The sequence below is a fragment of the Pleurodeles waltl genome, chromosome 4_2 (genome assembly GCF_031143425.1).
Source record: "Pleurodeles waltl isolate 20211129_DDA chromosome 4_2, aPleWal1.hap1.20221129, whole genome shotgun sequence".
Lineage (NCBI taxonomy): Eukaryota > Metazoa > Chordata > Amphibia > Caudata > Salamandridae > Pleurodeles > Pleurodeles waltl.
Genome location: NC_090443.1, coordinates 989,209,491 through 989,236,771, shown reverse-complemented (window position 1 = coordinate 989,236,771; position 27,281 = coordinate 989,209,491).

Genomic DNA, 27,281 nt, shown 5'->3' with positions numbered 1-27,281 from the left:
GTTTTTTATTGTAGGAAAACGCTAGCCTTTCACAAACAGGTAATCAGGACTTGCCATATACTCATTTTGTGTGTAATCTTTAAGGGACAACCTATCCTCATTTCTCCCTCAACCTCCGTCCATGTTTAGTGGCCTCGGTGGTAGGTAATTGTTTAACCCCGTCTCTGCCCTCCATTTTTCCCTCTTTGGGAAAGCACTGTCACAGCCTCCATTTTCGGTGAGCCAGCGGTACAGTCTTTTCGGCATCCGGGCTATTTTCAGCCCAGATGCAAGCGACGCGCAGCATACAGGAACGGAGTAAATGAATACTGCCTCCTTTTCACGTTTTTAAAGCTTAGAAACAATAAAACTCAGGGTAGAGAATATTTCTGAAAGTCTTAATTTTAAATACTCCAATTTTTAAAGAAACGTCTTTTATTGTAGGAAAATGCTAACTTTGTACAAACAGGTAATAAGGACTTGCCATATACTCATTTTCTATGTAATCTTTGAGAGACAACCTCTCCACATTTCTCCCTCCACCTCAGTCCGTGTTCAGTGGCCTCAGTGGTAGGGAATTGTCTAACCCAGTCTCTGCCCTCCATGTTTCCTTCTTTGGGAAAGCACTCTCACAGCCGTCATTTTAGGTGGGTCGGCGGTACAGTCTTTTCGGCATCTGGGCTATTTTTAGCCCAGATGCAAGCGACGCGCAGCATACAGGAATGGAGTAAGTGAATACTGCCTCCTGTTCACGTTTTTAAAGCTTAGAAACAATAAAACTCGGAGTAGAGAATATTTCTGAAAGTCTTAATTTTTATTCTACAATTTTTAAAGAAACGTCTTTTGTTGCAGGAAAACCCTAACTTTGTACAAACAGATAATCAGGACTTGCCATATCCTCATTTTGTATGTAATCTTTGAGGGACAACCTCTCCTCATTTCTCCCTCCACCTCGGTCTGTGTTCTGTGGCCTCGTGTTTTTCCTTGTTTGGGAAACCACTGTCACAGCCATCACTTTAGGTGGGTCGGCGGTACAGTCTTTTCAGCATATGGCCTATTTTTAGCCCAGATGCAAGCGCCGTGCAGTGTACAGGAACAGAGTAAATGAATACTGCATCTTTTTTACGTTTTTAAAACTTAGAAACAATAAAATTCGGAGTTGAGAATGTTTCTGAAAGCCTTCATTTTTAATACCCCAATATTTAAAGAAACGTCTTTTATTGTAGGAAAATGCTAACTTTGCACAAACCGGTAACCAGGACTTGCCATATACTCATTTTGTATGTAATCTTTGAGGGACAACCTCTCCTCATTTCTCCCTCCACCTCGGCCCGTGTTCAGTGGCCTCGGTGGTAGGGAATTGTTCAACCCAGTCTCTGCCCTACATTTTTCCTTCTTTGGGAAAGCACTGTCACAGCCGCCATTTTAGGTTGGTCAGAGGTAAGCCTTTACGGCATCCGGGCTTTTTTTAGCCCAGATGTAAGCGCAGCGCAGCGTACAGGAACAGAGTACGTGAATACTGCCTCCTTTTCACATTTTTAAAGCTTAGACACAATAAAACTCAGAGTAGAGAATATTTCTGAAAGTCTTAATTTTTAATACTCCAATTTAAAAAAAAACGTCTTTTGTTGCAGGAAAACCCTAACTTTGCACAAACAGGTAATCAGGACTTGCCATATACTCATTTTGTATGTAATCTTTGAGGGACAACCTCTCCTCATTTCTCCCTCCACCTCGGTCGGTGTTCAGTGGCCTCGGTGGTAGGGAATTGTTTAACCCAGTCTCTGCCCTCCATTTTTTCTTCTTTTGGAAAGCACTGTGATAGCTGCCATTTTAGGTTGGTCAGAGGTACAGTCTTTTCAGCATCTGGGCTATTGTTAGCCCAGATGCAAGCGACGCGCAGCATACAGGAACAGAGAAAGTGAATACTGCCTCCTTTTCATGTTTTTAAAGCTTAGAAACAATAAAACTCAGAGTAGAGGCTATTTCTGAAAGTCTTAATTGTTAATACTCCAATTTTTAAAGAAACGTCTTTTATTGTAGGAAAACGTTAACTCTGCAGAAACAGGTAATCAGGACTTGCCATATACTCATTTTGTATGTAATCTTTGAGGGTCAACCTCTCCTCATTTCTCCCTCCACCTCGGTCCGTGTTCAGTCGCCTCAGTGGTAGTTAATTGTTTAACCCAGTCTCAGCCCTCCATTTTTCCTTCTTTGGGAAAGCACTGTCACAGCCGCCATTTTAGGTGGGTCGGTGGTACAGTATTTTCGGCATCCGGGCTACTTTTAGCCCAGATGCAAGCAACGTGCACCGCACAGGAATGGAGTGTGTGAATACTGCCTCCTTTTCACGGTTTTAAAGCTTAGAGACAATAAAACTTGGAGTAGAGAATATTTCTGAAAGTCTTAATTTTTAATGCTCCAATTTTTAAAGAAGCGTCTTTTATTGTAGGAAAATGCTAACTTTGCACAAAGTGGTAATCAGGACTTACCATATACTCATTTTGTATGTAATATTTGAAGGACAACCTCTCCTTATTTGTCCCTCCACCTCGGTCTGTGTTCAGTGGCCTTGGTGGTAGGGAATTGTTAAACACAGTCTCTGCCCTCCATTTTTCCTTCCTTGGGAAAGCACTGTCACAGCCGCCATTTTAGGTGGGTCGGCGATACAGTCTTTTCGGCATCCGGGATATTTTTAGCCCAGATGCAAGCGACATGCAGCGTTGAGTAATGGAGTAAGTGAATACTGCCTCATTTTCACGTTTTTAAAGCTTAGAAACAATAAAACTCGGAGTAGAGAATATTTCTGAAAGTCTTAATTTTTAATACTCCAATTTTTAAAGAAACTTCTTTAATTGTAGGAAAACGCTAACTTTGCACAAACAGCTAATCAGGACTTGCCATATACTCATTTTGTATGTAATCTTTACTTCGCAACTTCTGCATCTCAAAAGAGAATGTAGGAAATGGGAAAGGAGATGGAGAAGGTCATATGATGACACGTTAAACAAGAATATAAGAAAGCAATTTGATTCTATCATACTGAAATAAAAACAGCTCAAGCTAGATATTACACCTCAAAGATTGAGCAGGCGGGCAATTCTCCTAAAGAGATCTTTTGGGTCCTCAATGAGATCACCCAGCCACAAGAGGACTTGACACTTGTGGATGCATCTCAGAAACCTGTTAATAATCTTGCATCATATTTTCAACAAAAAGTACTAGACATCTATTAGACTTTTCCTAATGCTATGAATAAAGTACAGGAGGTACCTGATCATAATTCAATGGGTTCCATGATCCTACCAGACTTTCCCCCGATATCTGAAGAAGATGTGAATAGATATCTCTCAACCATCAAATCAGGATCTCCCCTTGATCCAACCCCTCCCCATGTGTTATCCTTAGGCGCTCCAGTGACAGTTTCTATTATAACTAATCTTCTTAATCTTTCAATGGCCTCTGGCCTAGTGCCGGAACAATGAAAACATGCTATTGTTAAACCACTCCTAAAGAAATCCAATCTGGATCCTGCACTTCTGAGTAACTATAGGCCCACCTCACTGTTGCCGGTCTTGTCTAAGATAGCTGAAAAATATGTCCATACTCAATTATCCTGTTTGTTGGAGGACAATATTATCTTACATGCCACCCAAATGGGCTTTAGACCACTACATGACACTGAGACCGCACTGATTGCTGTTACGGAAGAAGCTTGAAGACGTTTAGACAAGGGTTTGGAAATAGCTATCATCCTCTTGGATCTCAGCGCCGTTTTCGATACAGTGGATCTGGAATACATTAATGGTCTGGATGCACGAGATTCTAATATCTGGCCTAGCCTTAGATTGGATCACCTCATTTATTAGAGATAGGTCATTTCCGGTATTAGATAGATCATATTTCTCTGAATGTAACATGAATAGATGTGGAGTTCCACAGGGGTCTTCTCTTAGCCCCACTCTATTTAATATTTATATGTTGCCACTGGCAGAAATAGTCAAGCCCTTCGGGCTGGCTTTGGTATCATATGCAGACAAAACACAGTTAGTTCTATCTCTTTCAAAGAATTCTCGTACTATAGGTTCAGCACTTGGTCCCTGCCTCCAAGATATGGCGGCATGGATGACCAGAAGCAAGTTAAAACTGAATGATAATAAGACCGAGGTGATGATTTTTGGACAACAGTCAAAGCCCATTCCTAATCCATCAATTACCAATGGCATGGGATTCCTGCCCTCACCCAAAGAACCTATAAAAAGTCTTGGGGGGTGGCTTGATCCACAACTGTCAATGGCCCAACAAGCTAATAAAATAGCTGCCACCTCCTTTGGCCTCCTTAGGCTTTTAAGGAAGGTTTTTACCGTCCTAATCTTTATAGCCAAAAGAATCATTATACAGGCATTGATCGGTTCTCGAATCGATTATGGAAATGGATTGTTCATTGGCTCACCTGGCTATGTGATTAAAAGGTTTCAGACAGTCCAGAATGCCTCTGCACGTCTGCTGCTGAATATACCTAACCATGGATCCATAAAGGCAGGAATCTCCTCATTACACTGGCTTCCTGCAGCCAAGAGGATACAATTTAAGACACTATGCCATATGCATAGAGCATTGCACAATCGAGGTCCAGAAATGCTGAGGTCCTTAGCCTCCTTTTACTCACCTAATAGACCACTCAGATCCTCCTTAGCATATCTGGCAGTGATCCCTACGGTGAAGAAAGCCAGATGGGGTGGAAGATCCTTGGCGTATCAGGGGGCGAAGCTATGGAACTCACTACCTTTTGGTCTACGAGCAAAAAGTAACGAACTATCTTTCCATAGGGACTTTAAGACTTGGCTATTTAAGGTTTAATCTCTAACTTTCTCACCTCTGAGGGTACTGTTTCAGCTTTGAGCGATGCGGGGCCTTCGGGCAGTTATGCACTATATAAATTCATATAACATAGCAATTACATAGTGCACCCTGTCTTAGGGCTGTAAAGCCTTCCAGAGGGGTGACTCACCTATGCCACAGGCAGTGTGAGGTTGGCATAATACATTCTGCAGCCCTTAGAGACCTTCCCTGGCATCAGGGCCCTTGGTACCAGGGGTACCATTTACAAAGGATTTATCTGGGAGCCAGGGCTGTGCCAACTGTGGGAACAAAGGTACAGTTTAGGGAACGAACACTGGTGCTGGGGCCTGGTTAGCAATGTCCCAGCACACGTTCAATCATAACTGGCATCAGCAAAAGTCAAAAAGTAAGGGGGTAACCATACCAAGGAGGCATTTCCTTACAGTTCGCATTTAACATAGAAGGACTCAACTGATGAAAAATTCAAACTAAAACTAAATCAACTAGTAAATTAAACTAATGAAACAATGACATCAATAATATAAAAGGCACACTCATTTATACAACTAAATACTTCAGAAATGACAAACCCTGAAAGACAAGGAAACTCTGCTGGATTTTCTCACCAGACCATTTGAGAAGAAATATATACATCTCAACAACTAACAAACCAGGTAAGTAAAATTACATTTAAAATAAAACATACTTGTTAATAAAGTTCAAAATTTAAAATAGCAAATATATAATAAAACACCCTCCAACTTCTATCTGTAAACTTCCTAAACAAAAAATTGATGCATTTAAAAAGTGATAAAATGGCAGAAAATAACAACTACCAAAAACCAGCAAAAAGATATAAGAAAGAAACTATACATACATTGATAAACTATAAACTGACCCAAACAGCAAGTAAAAATAAACCTAATGGCCTCAAGCTCTACAAACTACCAGCAAATTAAAATAAAAAATTAAACTTTTTTTCATCCAATATGAAAGGCAGATAGCTGCAAATTTGAGTGAACCATCTAAATGGAACATACATATAAGTATACAAAATAGAAGTAGTTGCTTATTTTTCCATGTAAATTACAAAATTAAAAACTTTAAAATATCATGTACATTTATACTTTACAGTATTTTCAGATACGATGACAGATGCTGCAAAGTACATCCTTTCACAGAAAGGAAAGCAGGTATTATATCACAAGGGCTACACCTACAGCAAAAAAAGTGAATCAACAGAAAATATAAACTAGAAAAGTACTATATATTATTCTAATGCATGCCACGGAAGGGTAACTACAAAAGATGGTATCATGATTCATGTAAGAGAGCACAACCACCACCAAATGAAACATAAACAGAAGTAAGGGAGATATTGCAGGATTAAATATTGGTTATTTCCCAGGATCCAACAACCAAAATCCTCAACCATATATTACCTAAAGTCTCCTAACACACAACAGGCCGACTACCCTTAATCTGCACTTTAAAACATCTAATTGCACAAATTGAAAAAGCCACCAGTGATACCCTGACTGCCCCCTGGACCAAGACATACACATTCATGAACATTTAACAATTACACACAATAGGGACCTTTGTTTTTATATGACAACCTAAATAATGAGAAACAACTTGGGCCCTGATTTATACTTTTTGCCGCAAAATGTTTACTGCTGGTTACCGTCATTCCTAGACGCCAACCGGGCGTCATATTTAAGGAATGGTGCTAGCTGGCTCTAAGGGCTGGTTAGGATAAAAATAAATTACGCTAACCCAGTAGGGGAGGCGTAGGGGAGCCTGGAGGTTGTGCGTCGAAGAAGGGCGCTAGTCAGGTTAGCATCAAAAATATTGACTCTAACCTGTATTTTATGTATATTTTTAAAAATATATATTTATTAATGATTATTTAACTCCTTCACTGCCAGGCCATTCCCACCTGGTCAAAGCCTTTGTTTGGCTATTTGGTGTAGTTTGCGCTCAGGCCTCCATAATTTTTTGTCTACATAAGGTATCTAAGACAAATTTACTTACTTTTTTCCAAAATCCTGGGGATTCTAAAGGTATTTAGGGTTTGTGGATTCCCCTGGAGGGGACCAAGAAATTAGCCAAAATACCGATACATTTTGTTTTTTTTGGAGAAAAATGGGAAAAAAATGCTGCAGAAGAAAGCGTCTTGTGTTTTCCCTGCATATGGCATCAACAAAGGGTTTGCGGTTCTAAAATTACCATCTTCCCAGCTGTCAGGAACAGGCAGAATTGAGTCAGAAAACCAAGGGGCAGATTTGTGAAAAGTGACGCTGCACCTAGAGCAGGACCACTTTCTTGCGCCCCTTAGCGCCCCCCTAATGCCATCATGTGTACGTCATGTTTAATATACGTTGAACCAAGGTGGTAGTTAGGTAACTAGCATCAGAATTTTTGATGCTTGTTCGGTGCTTTGCAGGATTAGTATAAAAAATTCTGAAGCTAACCCTGCAAAGCACCCAGAGGCCCATTGACACCAATGAGAGCCTCCTTTCAATGCCTGCTCTGAGCTGACGTTAAAAGTGCCAAAAGAAAGTGATGCAAAGAAATCTTTTAGATTTCTTTGCACCCCTTTTTTGGCCCTGCTAAAACCCCCTTTTCACACATTATGCCTGGCACATGCATAATGTAGAGCAAAGGGTTACAAAGTGGCACAATGGGTGCATTGCACCACTTTGTAAATATGGTGCTGTGTTTTTGGACATCTCACGTCACATTAGCATAAAAAAATGACGCTAATCTGTCGTTCCGATGAAGCTAGGTCATCTTAAATCTGGGCCCAAACTTTTCAACACCATTTTGGCATTTTGTTTGGACATAGCCCATGTTTCCTATTTTTTTGTGCTTTTGACCTCCTTCCAGTTAGTGGCAGACCAATGGGGGATCCTGGAAAGCTATACATTTCTGAAAAGCAGACAAAATTCTGAATTCAGCGAAAGGTCATTTGTGTAGATCCTTCAAGGTTTTCCTATAGAAAAAATATTGAAATTGAGTTGAAAAAAACAGCCATTTGTTTCTACGTTTTCATCTATAACTTCTTCTAACTATGGCAGATTTTCAAAAATTATTTACCGTTACGTCTGCTGGACCCTTCTGGTTGTGGGGATATATAGGGCTTGTAGGTGCACCAAGAACCCTAGGTACCCAGAGCCAATAACTGAGCTGCACCTTTCAATGGTTTTTGATTGTGTACCTATTATACAGTAATACATTTGGTAAAATAGGTATCAAGGAAATCTATGTATTTTCTAAATGGGCACAAGATATGTAGTTTAGAAGCAGTGGTTATTTGCACATCCCTGAATTTGTGGATACCCATACTAGCATGTGAATTAGAGGGCTTAGATTTGGAAGGTGCAAATACATAGAAAGACAATTGATAATAACACTGGTTCTGCTATTATGTGTTTCCCTAAGTCTCACAATAAAAACTGTACCTCACTCTTGTGGGTACGCCTAGTGCCTGCAACAGGAAATGGCCCAAAACGCATCGTAGACACAGCATATTTTTCCACTGATAACTGACTTTTTTGTGCCTAGCTGTGGATTTTGGGCTGTAGCTCAGCGGGCACCAAGGGAAACCTACCACCCCTGTACATTTTTGAAAACTAGACACCTAGGGAAATCCAGGATGGGGTGACCAGGTTCTGTTAACCCAGAATCTCTTGCAAACCTCAAAATGTGTCTTAAAAAACACATTGTCCTCACATTTCTGTGATGGAAAGTTCTGATAACTGTGGGGATCTACAAACCCCCATCCACCCGGCATTCCCCCAAGTCCCCCGATTAAAATGGTATCTCACTTGTGTGGGTATACCTAGTGCTCATGACAGGAAACTACCAAAAACACAACATGTATGCAGCACATTTCTTCACTGAAAACTGATCCTCTTTTTACGATGTGGGTAGTTCTAGGTTTTGGACCCCAGCTCACCCGGCACCTTGGGAAACCTAGCCAACCAGTACATTTGTATAAACTAGACATGTAGGAGTATCAAGGGTGGGCTAACTAGCGCGGCTCTCCCCATGTTTTTTACCCAGAATCCCTTGCAAACCTCAAACACATTTTCCTCACATTTCTGTGATGGAATGATCTGGAAACTGTGTGGAGCCACAAATTTCCTTCCACCTGGCATTCCCGCAAGTCTCCTGATAAAAATGGTACCTCACTTTTGTGGGTAGACCTAGTGCCCAAGACACAAAACAGCCCAAAACACAACATGTATGGAGCAAATTTTTCCACTAAAAACTGAACCCTCTTTTTCCAATGTGGGTAGCTCTAGAGTTTGGCCCCTAGCTCAGCTGACACCTTGGTAAACCTAGTCAACCTGTACATTTTTTAAAACTAGACACGTAGGGAAATCCAGGACTGTGTGACTTGCGTGGATCACATTAGGATTTATTACCCACAACGCCCTGCAAAACTCACACTTTTCCTGAAATCCTTTAATTTCTGTGATTGAAATTTACTCCACAATCATCCTACCACCCAGCATTGTCTTACCTGTGGCAATAAAAACACAGCCCCACCTGTGTGGCTATGCCTAGCTCCGCAACAGGAACAGAACAAACCAAGAACAATGGAAGCACTTGTGTGGAGGCTCCTATTGACCTCGGTTGGATCTCTTCCTTTCGATGGCACTGGGTCCAGCCAACCAAGTGGGGCAGAGTTTTTATCGGCACAGGTAGGGCAATGATGGGCGGTAGGAATTGTGTGGTTTCCTGCAAATTCTGGAAGTTTCCATCACAAAAATGTAGGGAAAATGCATAACTTAAGGTAAAGTTGGAGTTTTGCAGGACATTGTGGGTAAGAAAATGATGTAGGGTGCATTTGAAGCACACCACCCTGTACTTCCCCAGATGTCTACTTTTCAGAAGTGACTGAGGGGCAGATGTATCAAGAATGCATTTTGCTAGTCGGAAATAGCGATTTTAAAGAAATCGCTATTTCTGCTTCGCAAAATGCAATGTATCATATTTGCGAATCGGTAATAGCGATTTCTTAAAAATTGCAAATGCTATTACTGAATCGCAAATTGCGATAGAGCCCCCATTCGCATCTATGGACCTGTAGGCCCATATTTGCAAATATTTTGCATGTCCCAAATTGCGAATTCCTAACTGGAATTTGCAATTTTTGGAAATGCAAAGTCCAGGGTGCTGGGGGCTTTAGGCTCCCCTCCTCTGCACCCCAAAATATTTTTTTTACAACATGTAAGGTGCACACATGCCAAAAGGGCATGTGTGCTTTACATGTAAATTTTTTAAATGCATTTTAAATGCATTTTTAAAATTTGCACATGGTAACCACCAAGTTCAACTAGGTGGTAAATAGCGATTCCTTAATGCCCAATTCGCATTAAGGAATTGCTTCTTACATGTGCTTTAGAAATCGCAAATAAGGATTCCTTATCTGCGATTTCTTATTTAGAGAGTCGCAATTTGCGACTCTGTAAACAGGGTTGCAATTTTTAGGAATCGCTATTTTAGCGATTCCTTAGAATTGCATTCAGAATGCCTTTGATACATTCTGAAATGGCTTTTTGCATTTGCAAACGGGCATTCACACGTTTGCGAATGCAAAAAGCTTTGATACATCTGGCCCTGAGTTTGGTAGGTTTTTCCGGGTGCAGCCTACCCAAGCCCAAAACGTGCAGCCACTTACAATTGCAGGTGGGACTATATTGGGAGTTAGCCAAGCTCTGCTGGCCCATATGTGAAATAAACACCCAAAGAGTCAAATCTCCTTTCCCTTGCCATTAGGATGAAATGCTTTAGTCAAGGGGGGCAGAAAGACTGTCACCATTTTGGGGAGAGGGACAATGCCGTGCTTATTCTGGGGAGCCCCCACCCCTAATAATCCCTGGTGTGTCTAATAGGGGCTATTGCTTCATCAGCCCCCCAATGGGGGCTGAAAGACTGTACCCATTTTTTGAGGTGGGGACATTGACGGGGCCATCATGGCCAGCCCCAACCCCTACACCAATAATAACAAATATTCCCTTTTGTGCTAGTCGGCTGTCAGCACCCCCAGGGGCAGATCAAGGGCTATTGCCCTCATCTGCCTCCCCATGGGGTATCAGAAAACTGTGCCCATTCATTTTAGTGAGGGAGCTGGCCATGATGGCTCTGTCAAGCCTCCCAAGAGGGACAGAAAGACTGTGCCTATTTTTTTTTGAGGTGGGGGTATTGACAGGGCGAACATGGCCAGCCCCAACCCCTACACCAATATTACAAAATATTCCCTATTGTGCTAGTGGGCTGTCAGCACCCCCAGGGGCAGATCAAAGGCAATTGCCATTTATTTTAGGGTGGGGGCAGTGAAAGGGCCATCATGGCCAGCCCCCACCCCTACACTAATATTAACAAATATTCCCTGGTGTGCTTGTTGGCTTCTGACCCCCGGGGGGGCAGAAAGACTGCCCATTTTTGGGGGTTGGGGCATTGACAGGGCCATCATACACTAATTACATTAAAATTCCCAGGTGTCCTAGTGTGCTTTCTGCCCCCAGCCACCGGGGCAAATCTGGAGCTATTGTCCACATCTGCCCCTCTGGGGGTCCGAAAGACTGTACCCATTTTTTGGGGTGGGGACATTGACAGGGCCATTGTCAAAGTCGGATTCCTCGGGATTTGTGTCTTTGTTCTGTTATGATTTATTGTTGGCAATTATCACTTCAAATATCATACTCAAAAGGGAAAAAGAAGATCAGCATGAAAGACAATCTAAAAAGAAAAGTTTCTTAGACATTCATAGAAGCCAATTACAAGGATATTTAAACATTTTTCCAATATTTATTATAAAGCAAGTAATACACAAATATTTTATAATATATTCACAAAAATACTATCTCAGAAGAAATATTAATATCCTTCAAATATGTTTATCTAATAATTAAAATAAAATATGAAATCTACAATGTATTTTAGTTTTCATCTTTTTGTCCAAAATTGCACAATGAATTCTAAAACTGTAAGTTTTCAACTTTGTAAAAATACCTATGAATCTTTCTTCTCAAGAAACACAGAGAATTCTAATGTTTAACCTTTCACAATAGAATGTGCTCTTATGTTGATTCTTTCTTCAAATAAACAAAACATTTAAATAAGAAGTCTTTTTAAAACATGAGTGTGCACATGTAAATGTGTCATCTGTTTAAACATTTAAGAATAACATAATTAAATTCAGCTGGAACCATTTATAAAGTCTGCAAATGCCCGTGCTTAGTTTTACTTAAAAGAATCCTTTTAAACAAAAATATGTTGCACTAGAATTGTAACTAATCCCCAGGGCATATTTAAACTAAAATAACACAAAGCTTCGGATATTCCTAAAGTAATGTTGTTAAAGGTCAAACACTGGGCTTCACTTTTCAGATTTTTAACTAAACAAAGATACTGAAGATTAAACAAGCAATTACTTCAGTTTCCTATCCTAAATAAACAATGTTACTAAACATGAAACTCTCAGCTTTGATTCTGTCTGCAAAATAAACAATGTTATTAAATATGAAACATTCGGCTTCGGTGCAGTCTTTCAAAAAAGAAATGTTCCTGAAAAGTAAACACTCTTACAACAGCAAGTCCGTCCACTTGCTTCTTGGAACTCCAGAGACCATCCACTGCACGGCAGGGGACCAAAAGGGAAAATCCAGATGGGACTCACCAAACCAAATCCAATCCAGGCAAAGTCCAAAATAGTACGCACAGGGAAATGGGAGTGGTCGGTTTTTATAGCAGAACCACTCCCTCAATCATGAAAATTCCAGAAAGAACTACACCCTTAATCATGTGTACTCCAGGAAGCTGGGAATTGTAGTTCCATCAACATAGACATCGTGGATTTGAGCAGTTTAACCACCACCGAGCACTTTTATTACACAAATGCATTTTTCCACATGAATAAAGAGGAGAATGTTTTTTAATAGCACAAAGTGTGTGGCAAGAAGGTTTGGTAGGATAGATACTATGTTTAGAAGTCTGATTACGGCAAAGTCTGACAGCCATCATGGCCCATCCCAATCCCTACACTAATTAAGTAAAAAATTCCCTAGTGTCCTAGTGGGTTTCCTGCCCCTCAGCCCCCTGGGGGAGGATCAGGGGCTATTGTCCTCATCTGCTCCGTAGGGTAGGGGTGTGGGGGAGGGCAAAAAGACTGAACGTAGTTAAAACAGGGGAAGCAAAAGCCTTTGTTCAAGGGGCCGCTTCCCCTCCCTGGGGTCTAGTGGAGTGGATCCATGCTTGGGTATTGACCTCCTTGGGTGATACCCATGCAGGGATCCACTAGGGAGGGGTACCTTTGAAAATAAGAGATTCTCCTCTTTCCCCCTCCCTGGGGTCTAGTGGAGTGGATCCATGCTTGGGTATTGTCCTCCTTGGGTGATACCCACGCAGGGATCCACTAGGGAGGGGTACCTTTGAAAATGGGAGATTCTCCTCTTTCCAACGATACCTCTTTCATATGGATTGATGCTCGGGGGCACTGGCGCAGAGAATGTGAAATGAGCTGATCAGCTCATTTCACATTCACTTTCAGGTAAATTCCATCAGCGCGCTGCATGCACTGATGCCATTTCCCTGAAAAAACAGAAACAGACTCAGGAGGTGCCGTCCAACGCATCGAAGGGGTTAAATATTTTGGCGATAATATTATAGTCAAAATTGTGTGAATAGATTTTTTTTACATAATTGGCCCATATTTATGAAAAATGAGTTGTGCATCATTTTTATTAACACAAGCTAATGCCATTCCCTAATGCCATCCGTGAGCCATATTTATTAAAAAGAAGCACAATGGTGCTAAAGAATGGTCAACGTCTCAAAAAAAGACACTAGCCATTGATGGATGCCATTAGGGGAAATGGAGCTAGTGGGTCAAGCATGACGGTAGGCTGATTAGCGGCAAAATATCTGCCGATAGTCAGCCTAGCATAATTTTTTGATGCACAAGCAGCCAAAAAATTTCTCCTGTCTAAGTACTTAGACAGGAGTCATTACCACAACCCCAATGCCCACCACAGTGGACCAGTGTCCCCAGGACAACCTCAACATACCCAGTGCCAGCCAGGGGGGCCCATGTAAGGGGCCCCCAGTGGCACCTGACACACATACACTTACCTGTGATGGGCTCCTTCCTCCAGTAGTTTCCCTGTGGTGTGGGTGGCACTGATGCTGGGGGCTGGGGTGGGCATCTATGTGCCCATTCCATGGTGTTTCTCCATGGAAATGGGCCTACCAGCACTTTAACGCCTGGTCTGACCAGGCATTAAATTTTGAAGCTAATAGGGAGGAGCGTCATTCTTTAGGTCCACCTCCTAGGTGCGCATTTTAGCGTCAGGAGGCAAATATGGAGCTGGGAGGCTAGCAATATTTTTAGGAAGGTAACGGCTACCTTGCATATCATTGTTACAATGAGACGCAAGGTGGGTTGGCGCTACCTAAAAATGCCGCTAACTCATATATTTTGACCCGTGACAGGTCTAGCGTCAAAATATAAATATGAGTTAGCGTCGCATTAGCATAAAACATTGACGCTAAAGCGACACTAACTTTCCATAAATATGGGCCATATTTCTTTAAGGGCAAAAATATTTGTTTCCAATATTTTTGTTTTCGACATAGATAAAAATCTATACTTTTAACAACCGCATTTGTGTTCTCGATATTTGCGCTTTTATTACTTCAGTATACAAAGTCAATATTTTAGTAATCAATATTTAATTTCTGATATTTTTCTGTTTCAATAATATATGCATCCATATTATGCCAGTATCCCTTTATGTGCAGAGACTCAGCAGTCGTAAATATACTATTCATAAAATATCTGTAAATCAGGCCCTTATCATTTGTGTTTAAAAAATTCCTAGTTTTATGATTTTACATTATTTACCTGGACCACTGCTCTGATGATTAATGGCATTGTCCACTTATTCACTATTGCATCATTCCTTAGGTTTTCTGTAACAAAATCTGTTTTACCTATTTTTCACATAGAACTCAGCACCAGATTTAAGAAGCCCCTAGCATCACCTTGTGCCACATTTGCTTACGTTTTTTTTACACAAATGTGGCGTTAAAGTGGCATTTCCCTTGCATCATATTTACAAAGTGGTGCAATGCATGTATTGCGCCACTTTGTTACCCCTGGCGCCACAATATGCCTGCGCCAGGCAAAATGTATGCAAGGAGGGGGGGCGTTCCGGCGCTGGAAGGCCTGACAATATGATGCAATTAAATTTAACAGATTTCACTGTGCCATTTTTTCTGTCATTTTTAATGTCTGCTCAGAGCAGGCGTTAAAATGTTGCACCCATTTAAATCAATGGGCCTCCTTGCACTTTGCTAAACTAGCGTCAACATGTTTGCTGCTAGTCAAGCAAAGCGTCACACACAATAGCATAAAAAATGTTGATGCTATTGTTCTAACTACCGCCATGGTGTGCCCTCTGTTAAATAAGGTGCAACCATGGTGTTGTTAGATGCCTGTAGTGGGGTGCAGAAAAAGTGGCTCATCAGAGCTGATATGCAACTCTTTCATAAATCTGGGCCTGAGTCCTTTATGTGTCAAATATTTTGTTTTATGTAAGCTGCTAAAATATTATTTTCCTGATGAGAAGTGCAGTCTCTGATGGCTAAATAAACCAAGAACTTCTGGAGCTGAGATAATTTGGTAAATATCAAGGTGGTAAATAATTGGGATTCCGATAATTATTGGGGTCCGGCTCCTTCAAACAGAAATGGTTTTAAATGCAAAAAATATCAAAAAAAAATTAAAATATTTTAATATCTCTCCCACATCAGATTTGCTTAATTGTTTTTACGATTTCAATTTGTGTTTTCTTTTTAACTAAATTGTTTTGAGAATGTTATTTCATTACTCTAGTGTTGTCTGGATTATTCATACCACATGTATTTTGTCTGTGAAAGCATGTTGTGTTGTACCAAGCTCCCAAGAGAAGCCAAGGTTCTTCATTGAAACCTGCTTTTACTCTTGGTGTTGGGGGACTCACATCAAGACTGCGACCTTGCTCCCTCCCTAGTTATCATTCCATCTCTTTACAATATGAAAAAGCTATCTGAAGTTCAGTGCTGCTTTCTATCCGAGGACAAACATGGTCTGTTGATTTTATGGCAAGACCTGGTGGCTAACATTATGCAATCTCCTTTTTTGCCACTACTCACAGCAGCTTGTTTAAAGAATTTAGAAAATCAGAATACTGACACAATAAAAACACAGAACCTTCAATTCTCTTCCTTCTTTTTTGCTGCTGCTCCTGCAGATAAGTAATAGTGTGAGAGAGTGCTAAATTATTTTAATGCATTGAATGATTTGGTCCATGGAAATTCTAATTTATGTTAAAGTGTTATTTATTGATTAAAATATGAAAAAATTTCTTTGTTTATGGAATTTGTGTGTTAAATAATTAAATTTGGTGTGGTTTCTGTGCTGGTCTTTGGAGGAAAACGCAGTTTTCTAGTTAAGAGATTACTGGCAGGTGTGCATGTGCAGAGATTGGGATCTGCCGGTCACTGCGGGACACGCTGTATTTACAACTCTATAATTGTTGAATAAAAGAAGAATCTCAACTTGCCCGTGCCGGGCGTCTTTGTTCCTTTTAAAGCCCCTAACACAACTTGGCGATGAGGATGGGATAGTGTCGTACGTGAGTTAACGCACGAGGCCGGAGGGACAGAACTAGTCTGTCTTCTATGTTTAGGCGCCTCATGACGCCACGACCAATCTGTAACGAGGACAGTCGTGACGTCAGGGGGCGGCGCGGCGGAAAGGCAGAGGCGCGAACAAAGCGCGGTGTTGCGGCCGGCCGGCTGCTCGTGGGCCTTATTTCTGGTGGCAAGAATAAAAGATATTAACATGAAATCTGTCTCCCTCGCATCCTTCATACTTGCCACTACAAATGGCGACGAGGGTCACAGCTTCTACCAAGGCCCACGAGTGTAGCCCACCTTACCTGGTGTTTCGGGAGGCCAGTGGAAAGCGCTGATATCTCTTCACTGGGGACTACATGCAACCCTAAGGCGCTGATGCTGCGGTCTCCACACGATTGACTTTGACGACTCCTACCGTTCTGCGCAGCCCAGTAGCCTCCTGCTTTCCGGCCATGTCGCAGACAGGTCATATCTGCGTGCCTCCTCTCTTCCTGGACTCTCCTGGTAAGCCATGCATGAAGTGGAAAGGATGGCTGCGCGCATTTGAGAACTATATTATCTCAATTGATGGTCAGGGGTATAGCCCCGAACGGAAAAAGTCTTTGTTATTCGGACTGTTGGGGAAGGCTGGACAAGAGGTTTTCGATAGCCTGCCGGTATATGTGAATCCCCATGGAGCCACAGCTCCGCTGAATGAGTACCAGGAGGCTGTACGGCGGCTTGAGTTGCAGTATGCAGAGGAGTGCAACATCATGGTGGGGCGCCATAAATTCGCACTGCGGAAACAAGAGGAAGGAGAGACTATCGAAGAGTATATTGCATGTCTACGTGTTCTAGCTCAAGATTGTGAATTTGCAGTGATGACTGATACGTACATTAGAGACCAGGTGGTGTTCTACTGCCATTCAAAGAAAGTGCAGGAACGTTTGCTTTCATGCAGGAATCCTTCGCTGAAGGACGTAATTGCCATTGCAAAGGCAGTGGAACGCTCCATGGTATCTTCCAAGGAACTGGCGAACACTAGTCAGGCTTCAAATGTGTTCTATGTACAGGACAGCCGTAAACATGTGCCCGGAAATTCAGAAAGGGCAGCGAGTGATAGAGGGGGAGGCAGGAGGCAGCTCGTCTGTTATAGATGTGGGTCAAAAGATCACTTAGCGGATAGCAGGGCCTGCCCTGCCGTGCACAAAAGCTGTTCTAAATGCAGGAAGTTGGGCCACTTTGCGGCAGTATGCAAAGCAAAAAAATATTATACGGGCATGAAAGTGAGCTCGGTAAGCGAGAATGATACTGATGCGGATGCGGACATGGTGTTGTCCATTGATGGTGAGGACGGTAGAGTGAAGGGTCCCATTGGCTCCGTCATGATTGGTGTGATAAAATTGCCATTTACGGCTGATTCTGGTTCCCCCCTTACCCTGATGTCTGATAGGACATTTGATTCGAAGTGGCAAGATGTGCGACTGCACGAGACGGATGTGAGTCCAAAGGCCTTCGGGGAACACGACATAGTGATGAAAGGTTACTTCTGGGACTCCCTCACCTTTCGAGGGCGCACTGTGAGAACAAAGATATATGTGGCTGAAAATGGGAGGAGCCTTGTGGGATGGAAGGACCTGGCGAAGCTAGGTGTGATGCTAGTCCCTGGGGCAGAAGATCCCATAGTTCTGAGAGATGACTGGGTCAATTATGTGCAGCCTGATGATTTACATGATGGATTAGCTGAGGTCCTCGAAATGTTTGACTCCGTTTTTGAAAACAAGGTAGGGTGTGTAAGAGGATTTGTGCATGCTATACGGTTAAAAAAGGGTGCCCTACCAATAAAACACAAAGTCAGAACGATTCCTCTTTCAGTAAGGGGGGAGCTTAAGGCTGTTCTTGATAAGCTGAAAAGGGAAGGAGTAATAGAGGAAGCAGGTGCATCAGAATGGGTGTCCGCAATCGTGGTGTCCAAGAAGAAGAGGACAGGGGACATTCGGTTGTGTGTAGACCTGCGGTCACTGAACAGAAATATCCTGGTGAACTGCCATCCACTGCCCAACATTCAGGAGATATTGTCGGCCACAGCAGGATCGAAGTTTTTCACCCTGATAGACCTGAAGTCTGCATACCACCAGGTATGTCTCACGGAGGAATCCAAGGAACTTACCACCTTTATTACCCCGTTTGGAGCATACAGGTACATCCGTCTTCCATTCGGCCTTGCATCGGCCTCGGGCGTCTTTCAAAAGCTAATGGACCTCCTCTTCTGCGATATGAAGGGGGTTGAAGCATTTCAGGACGACATTCTGATACACACGGAAGACGAGAAGGGGCACTTAGAACTGCTGCGCAGAGTGTTGGAGGTGCTACAAAAAAGGGGGATGACAGTCTCCAAAGACAAGTGCAAATTCATGAAAGACAAGATAGAATACTTAGGGCACGTGCTTACCCCAAATGGCATCGCGCCGAAAGATGATTTAGTGAGGGCCATACGAGATGCCCCTTGCCCAGGAGACAAAGACGCTTTACGATCGTTCCTGGGACTCAGCGAATACTATTCCAAGTTCATGCAAGGATACGCAACCACTGTGGAGCCTCTACGGAAACTGCTACGGAAGAACGAAAAGTATACGTGGACACAGGAACAAAGTGCTGCCTTCGAATCCGTCAAACAGGCAATCGCCGCGGCCCCAGTATTACGACCGTACAACAAGGACCTCCGGAATGTAATCACGGTTGACGCTAGTGCCAAGGGAATCGGTGCAGTATTTTGCCAATTCCAAGGGAAGAAGGAGAACACTGTTGCATTCATATCGCGGTCATTGAGCGAAGCAGAGAAGCACTACAGCACCATCGAGCGGGAGACGCTCGCGTGCGTCTGGGCCGTGGAGAAACTGAGAAATTATTTGTGGGGCAGGGAGTTCGAATTAGTCACCGACCACAAACCCTTGATATACATGATGGACGGTGAAGGACGTGGCAATGGCAAAGCCAGCTCTAGGCTCCTACGTCTACTGTCTAAGTTGCAAGAATATCACTTCACCGTCAGACACATCAAAGGGGGCCTCAACTGCAGGGCGGATTGCCTATCTCGCATACCGATCCCGGATGAGGAGAATGATTCCCTGGACGACACGGAGTGCGTTGTGGCAATGGTTGACGCAACAGCCATGTGCGAGGGATCCATATCAGAGGAAGAATGGTTGACGGCTCAGGAGAAGGACGGGACTATGCGGAGGGTGATGGACCACATGAAGGCTCATTGGCCCCCTATCCGGAACTTGCACGGGGCACTCAGAAGTTTCCAACAGATTAGTCCCGAACTCACCATCGAAGGCGGCTTTGTGAAGAGACACGAGCTGTTTGTACCTCCGGAAAGTTTAAGAGACAAGCTAATCAGGATTGCGCATAAAGGCCACCCGGGCAATACCGCTACAAAGAATCTCCTCAAGCAGTACTACTGGTGGCCAGGGATGTGCAGCGATGTCAGCAGATTCATTGATCGGTGTGGACCGTGCTTAAGGGCCGATAAGCACTGGAAGACGACAAAAGGAGAGTTGCAGCTGGTGGACATACCTGCCGGCCCGTGGAACAAGATTGCCATTGATTTTGCGGGCCCATTTACAAGGCTACCTGACGAGTGTAGACATCTCATCGTCCTTACGGATTACTTCTCCAAATGGATTCACTACAAGTTCGTCAGGGAAGTTACCACTGAACGAGTGATCAAGGCCATGACGAAAATTTTCGCGATTGAGGGACAGCCGAAGATCATGGTGTCGGACAACGGCACCCAGCTAGTGTCCAGGCGGATGACGGACTTTCTGTCCAGGTTGGGGATTAAGCAGGAGAAAACCCCGCTGTACAGCCCGAAGAGCAATGGGCAGGTTGAGCGTATGAATAGATTCCTCAAAGAGGGCGTGCAACAGGCGATCGCTTCCAACATGAATGTGAAAGCGTTTCTGGCGGACAAGGTGAACACTTTCCATAACACGCCCAGTGAGGTTACTGGACACACTCCGTTTTATTTGATGAGAGGAAGAAGATGCATGAGTGAGCTTACCCCCAAGTTCAATAAGTGGTATGACATGAACCGGGAAATTGAGGCAGAATCTGATGAGAGATTGAGAGTCAAAGCAAGAATAGTGGCCAAACAGGAAAACAATAAGAGGTACGCTGACATGGTGAATAGAGCCAAAACTAAAAATATAGCGCAAGGGGATTGGGTATTGGTGAAGAAACCCAACAGGGTGATGAAGGGGGAGTCTGTGTTTCAAACCCCGGTGCGTGTGCAAGGAGTGACAGTCTGTCTGGAAGGAGCGGGGTGGCGGAGCAAGGACGACATTGTTAGGCTCAAGGCTGGGCAAGAGAAAATCATCATGAAAGATGTCCGTGTGGATGGGGCCGAAGGCACGGATGATGTTGACGAGTGGCAAACTCACGAAGCCAGGGATGTAGTCATTGATGAGGAGGAATGTGTGAATACGCCTTCCGGTCCAGGAATAAGTGGACAGGGGAGTGCGGAGCGATGCGAGAAGGCATGGCGTGGCTTGACGGCTGCATCAGGACAGAATGGTTGCAGGCCCAAATCTGTGGAGAGCGACAGTCACAATGTAATGGGGTCAAGCTTAGAGGATGCGTGCGCCGTCAAGGTGAATTCACTTCAGTATGTTACTCCGAGCAGGCCAATTAGGCGTATCCGAGCACCCAAGAGGTTTGAAGATTTTGTTATGAGGTGAAGTTCCTTAAGTTTCTTGTTCTGTTGAAAAGGGAGATGTCGTACGTGAGTTAACGCACGAGGCCGGAGGGACAGAACTAGTCTGTCTTCTATGTTTAGGCGCCTCATGACGCCACGACCAATCTGTAACGAGGACGGTCGTGACGTCAGGGGGCGGCGCGGCGGAAAGGCAGAGGCGCGAACAAAGCGCGGTGTTGCGGCCGGCCGGCTGCTCGTGGGCCTTATTTCTTGTGGCAAGAATAAAAGATATTAACATGAAATCTGTCTCCCTCGCATCCTTCATACTTGCCACTACAGATAGCACTCACGTTTTCAGCGTTCTCTCTAGTTGGACGCACTACGCATTATGATTATTCTTAATCTGCAGAGCAGGTGGGAGGAGTTGCAAGGGAGCAGAGCTTCATTGCTGGAGCCTTAAAGGGACAGGATCCTGCTTTTATAGGTGTTCCCTGCCTGCATTACACTGGAAACTATTGATGGTGCGGGCGGAGTCACAAGGAAGCAGAGCTTCATTGCTGGAGCCTTAAAGGGGCAGGCTCCTGGTTTTAAATGTGCTCCCTGCCTGCATCGTATTGGAAGCCATTGACGGTGTGAGCAGAGGGGCGATTCAGCTTCGTGGATGAGTATTGAAGGGGAAGGCAACTTGTGTGAAGGTGTTCTTTGCCTGCAACCTTATTGGAGCTCTCAAAGGTGCTGTTTAAAAAGGAGCATTTTGCTGGAGTCTTCGTTGGAGCCTGAAAGAGGAAGATTTCTCAGGTTGAGGAATCTTAAAGGTGTTTTTATTACACATCGTCGGTCGGCCATTTGCACTCTTAGGAGAGAAGGTGTGGAGCGTCAAGGAGGAAAGCTGTGTAACCTGGCACTTTGGTACTTGGAAGGAAGCCGCGTAACTGTGTACATTGGTACTTGAAACTGCGGTTCCGTGCTCAGGATTTTCGTGGGACATTACAGGAGACTGGGATATCGTATGAGTGTTGAACAATTGAAATGGTGACACGCACACCTGAGTGGTACTCTGTTTGATTTCACTATATGTGATTAATGTATTGTATTATATTGTGCAAAAATTTAAGGGGTTGTCTAAGTCACCATTTGTTTGGGGGCAATTAGAGAAAAATAATAGAAAAAGGTTTTAGCGTTTAAAATTTCATGTGAGAATGACAAATTTACAAATGGCTAATTTACCCTTTGTGTTTTTGGACCAGCCACGATTACCAAGAGTCAGATGGACTCAATGAATTACATCGTTCAAAAGTTACTTGATTGCTATTGAAGGAGAAGGATTGCCGGTTGCTAGGAAAAAAGCCTTGTTTTATAATTGTTTGGGTAGAGAGGATCAAAGGATTTTTGATCATTTACCTGAGATGCGTTCATCTTTTGATGCACATGTAGATGAGTACACTGAGTCTATTAGGAAATTAGAGAAGCATTTTGAAAAGCAGCCCAGCACAATAGTTGAGAGACATACGTTTTTCACATGTAAGCAGTATGAACACAAGCCTATTGATGACTTTATTGCTGAATTGAGAATATTAGCATCCCCATGTGAATTTGTTGGACCCATTGAAGAGTATCTGAGAGATAAGCTAGTTGTGAACTGTTTTAATCACAAGGTTCAGGAAAGGCGTAGGAACCCGACTTTGACTGAAACGCTTGAGATTGCAAGAGAAATTGAAAGATCACAGATGGCCTCAAAAGTTTTAAACAAAAGTAAGATTTCATGTGAGAGTATCAATGCTGTTGCTTGCAAGATGAAGTCTTCTTTGTCGTGCAAAGGAGAAGGGAAGAAGGAAGTGAAGAGTGGGGTCTGTTTTAGATGCAGGTCTAAAAATCATTTGGCTAATGATTCTTATTGCCCTGCTATAGGTAAATCTTGCTCAAAATGCAAAAACAATAGGGCATTTTGCACGTGTGTGCAGGAATTCCTCTAGGGTAATGTTGCTTGATGACCTTTCTGAGCAAGATGTGAAAATAGGAATGCGTGAGGATGGGCATAATGAAAGAATGGTTCTCTCAATAAACATGCTTGACACTAGTATTGAAGAGGGTGGGAAAATTGGGGAGCCGGTTTGTATTGTAACTATTGGTACCAATTGTTTGAAAGTCACAGTTGATTCTGGGTCACCATAATCTCAGACAAGTTATTTGATAAGTGTTGGCAAGGGATAGCTTTGCATGACCCCCATATTTATACCGTAGCTTTTGGGGGTCAAGAGATTGAATTATGTGGCTGTTTTATAGAAAGATTGCAGTACAAGGATAGGTACATTCATACCAAGGTATATGTTGCAAAACAAGGGTATAACATTCTAGGATGGAAGCACCAGGGTATGTTTGGGATGAGTCTTAAACCTGGAACTGCTCATCCAATCTCTTTGGTTGACAGTGTTGAGGGGGTCTATGGTGCACTGTAGGAAGTGTTATCTAAACATAGTGCTGTGTTTGCAGACAATTTGGGGATGGTAAAACAATTTGAGCACAAAATCATTCTTAAGCCTAATGCTGTTCCAGTCACACATAAAGTTTGTAATGTTCTGTTATGTATTAGACAGAAACTTAAAGATCATTTGACACAGCTGTGCAAGGATGGGGTGACTGAACCAATAGAGTCCTCGTAATGGGTGTCTCTCATTGCGGTAGCGATTAAAAAAATCTGGGGACCTGAGACTTTGTGTGGACCTCAGATCTTTGAATAAGAACATTCAGGTTGATTGTTTCCCTTTGCCCAGGATACAGGACATGTTGGCTCAGTTGGGTGGAGCTAAGATTTTCTTGATTCTTGATCTGAGAGCGGCATATCATCAAGTGGAACTCAGTCAGGAATCTAGAGATCTTACCTCTTTCAAAATGCCGTTTTGGGTATTCCAGTTTCTGAGGATGCCGTTTGGGTTGGCTTCGACAGCTTCCGTTTTCCAAAAATTGATGTATCATTTATTTGGCGAAGAGAAGAGAGTTTTGATGTATCAGGATGATATTTTGATTAGTTCAGATTCTGTTCAGTCTCATTTGGCCAAGTTAGACAACATTCTGAGTATTCTTGAGGTTCAAGGGATGACAGTGTCTAAACAAAAATGCAAATTTATGTTGAAGGAAGTAGAGTATTTGGGTCACCAGATTTCTGAACTTGGTATTAAACCTAAAGATGATCTTTTATTAGCTATAGACAAGTGTGCACCACCGAAGGATAAAGACACCCTTGACCCTGCTTCAAGCAAGTCGCTCCCCTTCACCGCTGCTCCAGGTGCCCAGGTTTTGATTTCATTTATTTTCTTCTTTTCCTGCTCCCCCGGCCCCTGCTGCTGCGTCCCCACGGCCCCACCCCCCTGCTCTCCCATTCGCTGGTTTCCCTCCCTCTTCCCTGCTGCAACTCCCTCCCACCTCCCCTCAAATGGCAGCTACAGTTCAGTAAGGAGAGACCCTTGACCCTGCTTCAGGCAGGTCGCTCCCCTTCACCGCTGCCTCTGCTCCAGGGGCCCAGGTTTTTGATTTCATTTATTTTCTTTTTTTCCCGCTTCCCCGGCCCCTGCTGCTGCGTCACCACAGCCCGCCCACCTCCCTCCACTTCAGTTTTTCTTTTTCCCGTAGCTGCGTCCCTGCGCCCCCGCCCCCCTGCTCTCCCATTTGCTGATTCCCCTCCCCCTGCTGCCACTCCCTCCACTCATATAGCAGCCGCGGCAGGGCGGCGAAGTGGACGTGTGCAGCGGGCGCGGCGCTGGCGCGCTGAAGGCAAGCCCGTCTGCGACCATCTGTGCCCAGTCCGCGCCCAGACCGCGGCCAGCACCAGTCCTCCTGGTCCAAGCGCCCCCGCACCACCAATCACCGCTACACAGCCAATGACCTCCACACCCTCAATCCAGGACACTCCTCCATCTGCTTCCAGTCCACTCCGAAGCACACCAAAGGACCCTTCTCCTGCAGAGCCTGCAACTTCACCTGCACCCTAACCACCAAGCTCCGACACAGAGCCGCAGACAACCACCTCATCTGCATTCTGCTGAACACCCGCTCCGTCCACAAGCACGCAATTGAACTATGGGACCTACTGACCTCATCATCACCTGACATCGCATTTCTCACCGAAACCTGGATGAATTTGGCCTTGGAACCAGACATAGCCATAGCCATAGCCATACCTGAAGGCTACAAGATCACTAGAAGAGACCTCACCAACAAACCAGGAGGAGGAATCGCCATAGTCCACAAAAGCACCATCAGAGTCTCCACCAGCTCCCACGACACCATCAACTCTGCCGAGCACCTCCATTTCAAAATCCACGTCAACGCCAACACCACCCTCAGAGGAACACTGGTCTACAGACCGCCGGGCCCCCGACCTCACTTCTGCGATGACATCGCCGACATCATCAGCGCCCAAGCCCTTGCCTCAACGGACTACATCCTCCTCGGCGACCTGAACTTCCACCTAGAAAACAACAACGATATCAACACCACCAACCTACTCGACAACCTCACCAACCTCGGCCTCAAGCAACTCGTCACGTCGCCCACCCACACCGCATGACACACACTCGACCCCATCTTCTCAGCCAGCAACCACGTCTCCTTCAGCCGCACCACCGAACTCCACGGGACCGACCATTGCTGCATCCATTTCTCCTTTCAAAAGCCGGTCACTCACCACCTCACCACTCAACCCCCGACCGCTATTGGAACAGAATCTCGACAGAACAGCTGATCTCCACCATTGCCCAGGCACCTCCTCCTAGGACCCGGGACCCCAACTCAGCCGCCACCAACCTGCAACAATGGATAGACGACTGCGCCAACACCCTCGCACCACTCAAACAACCCTCGGACATCCACCACAGATCCAAGGCCAGCTGGTTCACCCCCGACCTACAGGCCTCCAAACAGGAATGCTGAAGAATGTAGAAGTCCTGGCGCCTTGTACCTACCGAATCCAACCACATCGCCCTCAAGACTACCATCCGCACACATCACCAGCTGATCCGCACCATCAAAAGAACCTACTACAAAAGCCGCATAGACACCAACGCTCACAACAACAGAGAGCTCTTCGGCATCATCAAAGAACACTTCAACCCCTGCTCCTACGAACCCCCGCTGTCACAGGAACTCTACAACTCCCTTGCCACTTAGTTCAGTCGAAAGATCGAAGACATCTACAACAGCTTCAAACCCCAGACCCACCATCCAACCACAGACAGCCACGAACCCAACGCACCAAGCAACGTCAACCCTCTATGCGCCTGAACCCATGTCAACAATGAAGACACCATCAATACCATGGCCTCCATCCACTCCGGCTCCCCCTCGGACCCCGGACCACACCACATCTTCAACAAAGCCAGCAACATCATCGCCCCCCATCTCCGAGCCATCCTCAACAGCTCCTTCAAGACAGCCACCTTCCTGGAGAGTTGTAAACACACCGACATCAACGCCCTGTTGAAGAAACCTAAGGCGGACCCAGAAGACCCCAAAAACTACCGGCCCATCTCCCTCCTCCCCTTCCTAGTGAAGGTCTCTGAGAAAATCATGAACAGCCAACTATCCCGCTTCCTGGAAGACAGCAAAGCGCTTGATACCTCCCAATCCGGATTTCGCAAGAACTACAGCTCTGAGACCGCACTCATTGCTGCTACAGATGACATCAAGACCATGCTCGACAAAGGCAAAAGCGCAGCGCTCATCCTCCTGGACCTCTCTGCAGCCTTCGATACCGTTTGTCACCACACCCTTCAAACGTGCCTCCACAACGCCGGGATCCACGGCAAGGCCCTCGAATAGATCTCTTTATTCCTCTCCGGCAGAACCCAGAGAGTCCGCCGTCTGCCTTACCTGTCTGAATCCTCCAAAACCATCTGTGGCATCCCCCAGGGATCCTTCCTCAGCCCAACACTTTTCAACGTTTACATGGCTCCTCTCGCCAACATCGTAAGATCCCACCACATCAACATAGTATCCTATGCAGACGCACCCAGCTGATCATCTCCCTCACGAAAGACCCTACAACAGCAAGAAACAACCTCCACAATGGACTTCACGCCATCGCCAACTG